At 36.9% G+C, this 9,332-nt stretch overlaps 1 long non-coding RNA gene across 1 annotated transcript; it reads right to left on the bottom strand.

Annotated features, from left to right (window-relative positions):
- Positions 1 to 1,192: 1,192 nt before the first annotated feature.
- On the bottom strand, positions 1,193 to 3,601 carry LOC127472495 (uncharacterized). The gene is made up of 2 exons (XR_007905029.1): positions 2,762 to 3,601; positions 1,193 to 1,938 (listed from the first exon to the last, which is right to left on the bottom strand). It is a non-coding gene; the product is annotated as an uncharacterized LOC127472495 (long non-coding RNA).
- Positions 3,602 to 9,332: the final 5,731 nt, after the last annotated feature.

Here is a 9,332-nt window from a genome sequence, read left to right as displayed (position 1 = left end):
AAAGCTTAAAATATCTGCTGGAGCAACGGAAACGCCTGTGTGAGGCTGAAGTGAAAGCACAAACCACTGTAAAATTCTTATAGCATTAATACCAATGTGATCGTTAGAGTAGTTATTCACTGTAGATATGGTTAGTGGTATGCAGGCAGCAGAGTTTTAGTTCTGTGGCATTTTGCTGACTTTACAGTAAAATGGTCTTCCTTTCTCAAAATTTAATGTGCTATGTCAGGACTAAATTATATAATGGATGCCTGGGACTTTCTATCTTGTGGTCTGATTCTATAACAAATTTCACCCTTCCTTTCATCAGAGAGGGTAATTAATGGAGTGTACTACAAGTTCCATATGATATAATCTTCAGAGAACTTTTTTAGTTGTGTATATATAGCCTTGTGAATCACTTGGTTTTAAAAGAAAATGCAGCTTTGCTGTGTTGTGCAAAACTTAAGCATTTGATGATGATCCTTTTCCTGCAGAAGACCTTTTTAATGCATTCAGGTTTCTGTTTTTTACTGAGGTAAAGATTTCTAATTTTTAGCATTTAGCTAGCCATATACAGCCATGCACAGATGTCTGCAGTCAAAAGTGTTTCAATATTTATGTAGGTTCAATAAACCAAGAACCTCTCCCATAGGTAGATAAAGTTAGTGAATTCTTTAGTTAATTTACTATTGAGTGGTCCATGTTTCAGCTTCAGAGTGCAGATCAGTAGAGGAAAGGCAGGTATCTCTAAAGCAACCACCTCATTGTTATACTGAAGAAAATCTGATGATGCTGATCTTAGCAAACCGAATTGACTCGCACCAGTCCTCAAGTATTTTTTTTTCTTGCTTTTTTTTGGCCTGAAAGACAGCATGGAGAATAGATCCAAGAAAGTGGGAAACACAAAAAAGGGGAATGAGAATGCTCTGAAGCTTTTTGTCTTTGTTCATATGCAGTAGTTAAAGTTTCCTATCTGAGTATGTGGTAAAATAATAATTTGTCAAAGAGGTAAACTTACTGTACACCAATGGTCTGCATTTAAAAGATCCCTAGTGTACTATGAACTATATAGTGTTCATAAAAAGTCATACTCAAGAGTCAAATACTCCTCCTTCTTCAATTACTGTAGTTTTCCACTGTCTCTAAGGATGAGCTATTAAACACTCAGTGTCAAGGCACACTATACTGGTATAATGTATGATTCATTAGGTCACTTTTTTGTTTCAAACTTTATTTCTGATCACATGTATGTATGGTTAACACAGACTCAAAAAAAAAAAAAAAAAGGAGTCCTCTAAAAGCCAGGCAGTCAGTAGGCAGAGTGATTCTGAGAATATTGTGCTGTAGTCCATGAAAGCCTGAGGTCATTTCTGCTTGGACATTGCATAAAGTGCCTGCCAGTTTCAATATATAAAATCCAGTGCCAAGTGACTGAAATTAGGGTTTTACTGTTTGATCTTTCAGGCAAGTAAGCAAATTGTCACTTTCATTTCTCAATAATTGCTGGGATAACAGATCCGGCTGTTATTTTTTTCAATCTACACTATTAACCAAGGTATGGAGGAAGGAGTCTGATCAAAAGTAATTAATGATTCTGAACAAGTTTTCATTGGGGTATTTCCTTTACATATGTCAAGAGGAGTACATCTGAAAAAGGGACAAGGTTAGTTAAATGGAAATGAAGCTTCCAGAGGAAGTTATGTTCTTTTAGAGGTAATATGCTAAAAGGCTGAGATTACAGAACTATTGCTGAAGGAGCTGCATGATCTTACACGTTGCTAAGTGCCCCCAAGCTGACATCATCATTAGTTATTTATAGCATACTCATATCTGAAGGTTCCAGTCAGAAGTAAGGCCTTCGGATGTCATCTTCTGTCCAAACTCAAAGAATGTCCTCGGTCCCAAAAAGCTCACAATGTCATTTAATCTCACTGGTGTTGAAGGCAATCAGAATATCTAGTGGGGGTTTAAACAAAGAAAAGGTTTTTGCAGGAACAGCATCTCAGAGAAACTGGATGGGTAGATTAATAATTCCTTAATGAAATATTTCAATTAATTTGGCTGACACAGACAAATACTATGAATGGAATAGAATGTAAGCCAAAATGATCATATGCTACCCTCCTTCAAACAAGCATAAATTTACACATAATAAGCCCAAAATTTCTTTAAAGATATTCTTAAAATAGTCTTTCATGATCTAACAGGATACATAGACACATAGTCAAGAAGAGGAGTAAGATACAGGAACATATATATTTGCATGTTGCATCTTCTGTCAAGTGGCTGATGCTGGTCTGAGCAATTTGAGAATTTAGAGTAGTGGCTTTACTCAAAATTAGAGGTTGTGATAAAAAATTTTTGAAGGTTGCCTGTTTTACACAACATTTAAGCCCATACAGCTGTTGTTCCTGTATTATGAAAAATCCATAATTTCTTACCACAGAGTGAAGAAATTAAAATTTTCTACTTTTTAGAAAGCACTTTTTCAAATCTTACTAATCTGTATTCTGCAAATCCACCACTAATGGCAGGTTTGTTGGAGTGTAAACCACTCTCTACTTTGCCTTGGGCTGTCTGGTTTGTTCAAGTTACCCTGGAACAGAAATAACTGTAGTTTTGGCAGTATCAGTCCTGTTTTACTATAGGGAACACATCACTATTTATCACTGAGCATTTCCAAATGCAAATGACCCTCCAAATTAGGGATGTCCTGCCTCTTAGAACCACTACTAAATGACCACCTGCATGTGTTCATATTCAAAGCTGGTCTACTCACCCCATATGCATCTCCTCCAGTGTTTTATTTGACAATCTGTTTCAGCTTCGCAAGGGAGCTAGCAAATTATGTATTGCTCATTTTGTCAAAGTCATCATTGATGACAATTCCGGCATCAAGAGGCTCATTTTGTTCTGCAGATGTTTTTTTCAAATAGAAGATAAATCGGGGGTTTCAATCTTTTTCTTTCTTTCTCTTTCTTTCTTTCTTTCTTTCTTTCTTTCTTTCTTTCTTTCTTTCTTTCTTTCTTTCTTTCTCTCTTTCTTTCTTTCCTTCTTTCTTTCTTTTTCTTTCTTTCTTTCTTTCTTTCTTTCTTTCTTTCTTTCTTTCTTTCTTTCTTTCTTTCTTTCTTTCTTATAGTGAGGAAACATACTGTGCTGCTAGGAATAGGAGTGAGAACACACAGAAAATAAATTAATACAAAAAATATCAAGCCTCAAGAGGAAACCCACTGCAAGCCTACAGAGTCCATTAGTATGTTATATTTAGCACCAGCATAATGGACAGGAAAAAAATAGAGTTGTTTATATAAAAGGAATGGTATCATTCATATTGGATAACATCCCAAATTCCAAACCATGATTTACAGTCTCTGGCCAACCCGCAGCTATTTTGTGACACAGGATTTCCCAAGCTTATAGGGTGGCATCTTCAGATGAAAAGAACAAGTGACTTCAGAAGTAAGATATTGTAAGAGGCTTCTTTTACATTCTGTAGAAGTGCAGCTTGTCCAAGGGCTATACTTAACATTGTGAAAGGATGGCACTTTGTTGCCAGTCCCTTGAAGGTGTCAGTTAGTGTCCTTAATTTCTGGGGATCACATTCACAATAAATTCAGTTTTTCAAAACTCCTTGTTTTTCATTATGAATGAGGTGATCACATTTTCCAAGGAAATAAACCTCTCCATGCTCTCACCATTTTTAGCAGAAACCGTGGATTTCTCTGGACCTTACTGGAAGACACATTGTCTTCCACAGCATGTCTTGACTTTTTTGGTGGCCCACTCCCTCAAATAGTTTAGACATACTTTTTCATCCTTTGAAAAGAAATCATAGTATTTCTCCTTTGTAATTGGAAATGACATATCCTGGGAGTCTCAAGAGTTGAGTGTATCAAGGAAACCAGACTTTAAAAGACTGGTTAAGTCTCAGAGAAGGATACATATGCAGCCCATGTACTACAGCTCCCTTGAGGGAATTCACTGGAGAGGCACATACACACACTGCTCAAGTGTGCAGGGATGAGGTTAGAAAAACAAAAGCCCACTCAAAGCTGAATCTGGTAAGGGATACAAAGGGTAATAAGAAGGGTTTCTACAGATCTGCCTGCTGCAAAAGGAGCATAGCAGAGTAGGTAGGCTTACTACTTAGCAGGGCAGGGGAGGCTGAGATACTCTGTCTTCCCTCTGTCTTTTCTGGGAAGACTGGCCTTGAGCAATTCCAGGTCCATTAGACTGGGGAGAATGTCTGGAGTAAGGAAGTCTTACCCTTAGTGTAGGAGGCTCAGTTCAAGAGAGCATTTAAACAAATTGTACATACACACATCCATGGGCCCTGATGGGTCCAGAGAAACATAGGAGAAATCATTTTACCGCAAGAAATGTCAAACACTGAAAGAAGTTGCACAGAGAGATATTCAAAACTCAACTGGATACAGTCCTGATAAGCCTTCTCTGTTTGACCTTGGTCTGAGCAGGGAGTTGGACTAGATAATCTCCAGAGGTGCCTTCCCACCTCAACCATTCTGTGATTCTATGTGATTCTGTATGACGCTGTGAGACAGAAATAGCTGTGATTTAAGAAGTACTTAAATTCCTTCATCACTATAGGCATTATTATTAATTTTTAGTAATATAGCACTTCAAATACAAGAGACACTACAACAGACAAATATGTTTAGCTGGAAGGACAATTTACCAATAAAACCCCAATGTCAGTCAACTGTGATTTTTTAAAATCAGGTTCAATATTGAACATTTCTGGAAAATGTAGCAATGTAAATGTAAATCTTCATTTCCACTTTTTAAATAATACATCTTAAAGAAACCTTAAGAAGCAATATCATCTGGTAATTTAGTGCACACAGGATATTTCAAAAATCAAAGTGTTCTGGTAAAAATTGTCATCATCTAAATTTGTGACAGTCACACCAAATAGCAGACCCATGCAAATGTATTTGATAGAAAAAGGAATTACTTCCAATTGCTCTTAAATGGAGAAAATTTTAATCTGTTTTCCAAAGATAGGAAACTGTGTGGAAAATACCCACTGTACATTATTCTACACAATTCTGCTAACAGCTTTTAGACATCTCTGTTTTTTTTCTGTTGAAGCGTCATTGTTATATTTTAGATGAATACTAGAAGAAAATGATCAATATGTAGTTAGTAGATTTTCTATCCAGAACAGCCTTACAGGACAGAGAACACGAGAATCTTGACCTCATAGCAATTTAGAAATGACAGCCGGCATCAACCAAGCTACTTCTATGCCAGTTTAAGAGCAGGGGCTAAAAAGAACCTGTGATGAAATATTAGACAACTTGTAAGAAATTCACAAAACCAGATGCTCATGTATGTCCTTTTGGAAGGACAGTCCCTTTGCCTTTGAAGCACTCTGTAACTAATTTGTTTAAGACACCAGATAATGTCACACATAAAAGCAGCCATGTCATGTTTTCAGATGGTCCAGAGCTAAAATGCTATGAAGCTAATATGGAACAAGCAAAGGCTGTTTGAAACAGTGGCCAGACATGACAAATAATAATTTGCAAACCTGTTCGAATAGCAGCCCAAATGTCAAAGAAAAGTTGAATGTAAACCTACAGAGTTTATGATGGACTGTGAAGAAAAGTAGAGATAGGCATTTTCACCATGAACTATGAATCTTATTAGTATTGAAAACTTTTTAGATCCTTGGGAAGCAGAAAAGCTACTGGATATTGCTGCAGTGACCACCCCAAACAATTGGCATCTCACCCATTTTACTATCCCAACTAACTGGCTTTAAGATAATGGAACTTAGATGACTTTTCACGAATTGGTAGAATATGCCAAAGAATGTGATTTTTTCCATATCACAGCATCATTCCATCGCTGCTAGACAAGTGACAAAGTCTGAGTGTTGACATTGCTATGATTTTAACAAAGAAAGTAAAATAAAAAAGGAATCATTCTTTAATGGAGAAACAGTTCCACGGAATCTTAGTCTTATTCTCAGGAACACTGAAGTATTTTGGCACATTCAGCAGGTGAAGTACTAAATTATTCAGTGATTGAAAAAAAAAACTGGACAAAAAAAATGAGGTGCCTTTGCCTAAGCCAACCTTATTACGGCAAACAAGCCAAATTTCTTCAAGCCCTTCCTCATTACAAAATGTGCATATGAAAACAAGTTACCTGTGCTGAACTGATATGCCTCATTCAGATAATACAGAATGAACAGACTCATATTTCACCAAACCTGCTAATACATTTACTCACTCTAAGTGCAACACAACAAATATGGACATAAAGGATGATGAACTATCTGTTCCACTGAGATTTGATGAAGAAGACTGGAAAAGAACAAAGTTTGACAAGCAGCTGAGTTATGCAGGAATAGTTAATTAGAAAAACTTATCTCCAAAGGAACCCAAGTGCAAAGCAGACTTCTCAGACTAGAATGTCAGTAGAGTCCTGTTTCCTCCAAAGAAGTCACAAAATATATTGACTTCCTCTAAATATTCAAGGGAGAAATAGCACTTTATTTCCCAATCATTTGCTTAGTAAGGCCTGATAAAATCAAAATACATTGCTAAAACTTGGGCTACTATTCTAGCTTTTATATATGGATTTTTTTTAAATTACTTTATTTTTATGTGAGTCATTGTAAAGGTTTAGGCAGAAAGAGATACAAAAATTCAAATAAGGGTTTAATAAGCTTTCACGAGATTGATATAAAGAGATGGAAACCTGAAAGTGTAAAAATAACAAGCTACAGACTTGTCAGCAAATACAACCTCCTAGATCTGAGATATGAAAATTTTTAAAAAACTCATTTCAGTTAAGTTTTATTTTAATGATTTTATTTCTTTTTATTTGGAAGCCAGTTAAGTTTTATTAATCTTCTACAGCCTTTTGTCATTTTTTTTTCCTGTGGCCATCTTTTATTCTCTTCCCTTACAATGTACTGATTTTACATACTGATTTTCAGGCACAGTTTACTGTTTCCTGCAAAGAGCAGAGCTCATGAAAGTAGCAGCTAAAGTTATTGTTTGCACACAAATAGACTAAGACAGACCGTAAAGTCCCCGGTGATCCAGGGTCTATATAATGCTGACTAGCTCCAGCAGCGCCAGCAGAAATTTCATAAGCCAGTGCTTAGATTTCAGCAAGTTCTCTCTGTCCAGTTCTTTCCACCTGACAACTGGTTAACCTGACCTTATCACAGCCAGAAACATCCCTCTCTTCTCAACCTGGAAGGAATGTTTGGGTGTTTAGTGCCAAGTTGTTCCGCTGAAAACACCCCCTAAATTCCTGGCTGGGGTGGCGGTGGGCAGAGCACCTCCAAACACTTCAGACAGTCGCAGGCATCTGCCCCAGGGCACTCAGCACTTGGGTGGCTCAGGCATCAGAGGGGTGAGAGGCGGACACTGCAGCACAGCTGAGGAATAGCTCTGGCGGTTGTTTAATCTGCAGTGCAAAAGTGTTACTGAGCAAGAAGGGTTACATGAGGAGCTATTTCAGATGCTTCACATTCCTCTTCGACTTTACCCTGGCATAATTTACAAGCGGAGACAAGCCCTTATACATGAGGCATAAAAAGCAACAGAGACTACTGCTATGAAGCGCTGAGTATTTTCAAGAGTTAAACATGCTCAGCACCAGTAATATGGGGAACAAAGTCACCATCTTACTTTTCTGAATAGTTGCAAATCAGAATAAAGTGTAAAAGTGATTTGGCTGTATCTTGGCGCTAATCTGCTTAGCTAAAATCAGGGCTCAACCTGTGCTTTTTCCAGCTGGACCCCTGCTGTGCTGGAGTATATCTGGCTTCTCTTTTGTTCCTGTGGAGTAAGCCTGGAAATTCCACAATACTTTCATTTACACTTGAGAAAGTATGAATAATAATTTCAGGACAGAGCCCCTAGTTTTATTTATTTTAGTAGGAAATTATATTTATTATGTGTTTTTCTCACATTTTGGTGAAGACCACATTTTTGGTCTTGGTCTTCAGTACACTGCAGATTCCTGTTCTGGTAGCAAAATACTATGTTATAGATGCTGTAGGTAAGAGGGAACTGGTGGGTCTGGGGTACTCAGTCATTTGGGAGAAGCTAGTTTTAGGGCTTAATTGCATTAATGAGCTTTTCACGCAAAGTGATCAGCAGTTAAATAGTTAATGAGACTGAAATCTGTAAGGTTTCAGAGCTAACATCGATAAGGATGAACAGAACAGTTCACACCTCTCAGAACTAATCTCTCAGCCTGAAAGTTTTGTTCACTGTTCTGGAAGGTCACTTAATTACCATGAGAAGTACAGACATAATCATACAATGAAGGTTAAACTCCAGTATGTTATTCTTAGGCAAGGAATGGAAAATCAAAGCAAATCCAGCAGTTCTGCAGAAATATAATAGCGGGCTATGTTTGTCGTTGTTTTGACCAAGTGTCATTCTTCAAAATAGGCAGTGTGAATCTCATCACCAAATATTCTTTGAGGTGCAAGGACTTTTGTTTTAAAATATGTTCCATTCCCAGTCCAGTTTTATGATGAGTTGAGTTACTGAGGATTATTATCCATTGTAAATACTGATAGGAAGGTAACCTTTGAGTATGGCATCATGTTAAAAGATTAGTGAAGGTACGCTGACATTAAGCATGGTTTAACAGCCTGAGTAGACAAAAAGTCTTTGGCATAAACAAAGTCCCTTTGATTTTGTGTCAGTTAGTTACAGTCAGTGGGAATAGAAGTATAAGAGCACTGAAAAAGATACCCCATGTCACTGCATCTACTCTCTGTCAGGCAACCAGACAACATGAATCCATTTTCAGATGCTCTAAGGTGGACTGAAAATTCAGGACATAACACAGCAGTCCTTCAACTGTATCTGCAATTAGTTTTTACATGCTCTATTGGTGGCACTTGTCTTTTCAAGATCATTCACAGCTGTGTGTGATCACTAATATGTTAACTTGTCCAAGCAGTCCACGAGTCCCTCATATAGACAAACCTGGAAAGTCCACTGAAAGGAAGAGGACAATGTTAAAAAATAGTCCCATGAGTCTTGGAACTCAATAAACATGTTTTCCCACCAGTTCTCATCTTGCATTAATTATATATATTTAAAAAAATCTTTATAATTTATTAACTGTACTTCTCATTTGTAGATTTGTCAGTGTCTAAGGTACATAAAGGATATTCATGCTCATGTGGCAATTTTTATTTATCATGTGGGGAATGCTGGAATGGGCTTTTTTTCTTTGTGTGGTTACACAATTTCATAAAACTCACAGATTTATTATTTCATTAATTATCACCTAATTATATTAATTAATTATTTAAAAATGCAGATTTAATTATTTTCAAT

This window comes from Manacus candei, unplaced genomic scaffold (assembly GCF_025592945.1).
Source record: "Manacus candei isolate 608988 ecotype Guabito, Panama unplaced genomic scaffold, ASM2559294v1 h1tg000028l, whole genome shotgun sequence".
Lineage (NCBI taxonomy): Eukaryota > Metazoa > Chordata > Aves > Passeriformes > Pipridae > Manacus > Manacus candei.
Note: the sequence above shows the minus strand (reverse complement) of the source record. Positions and strands in the feature narration are given on the sequence as shown.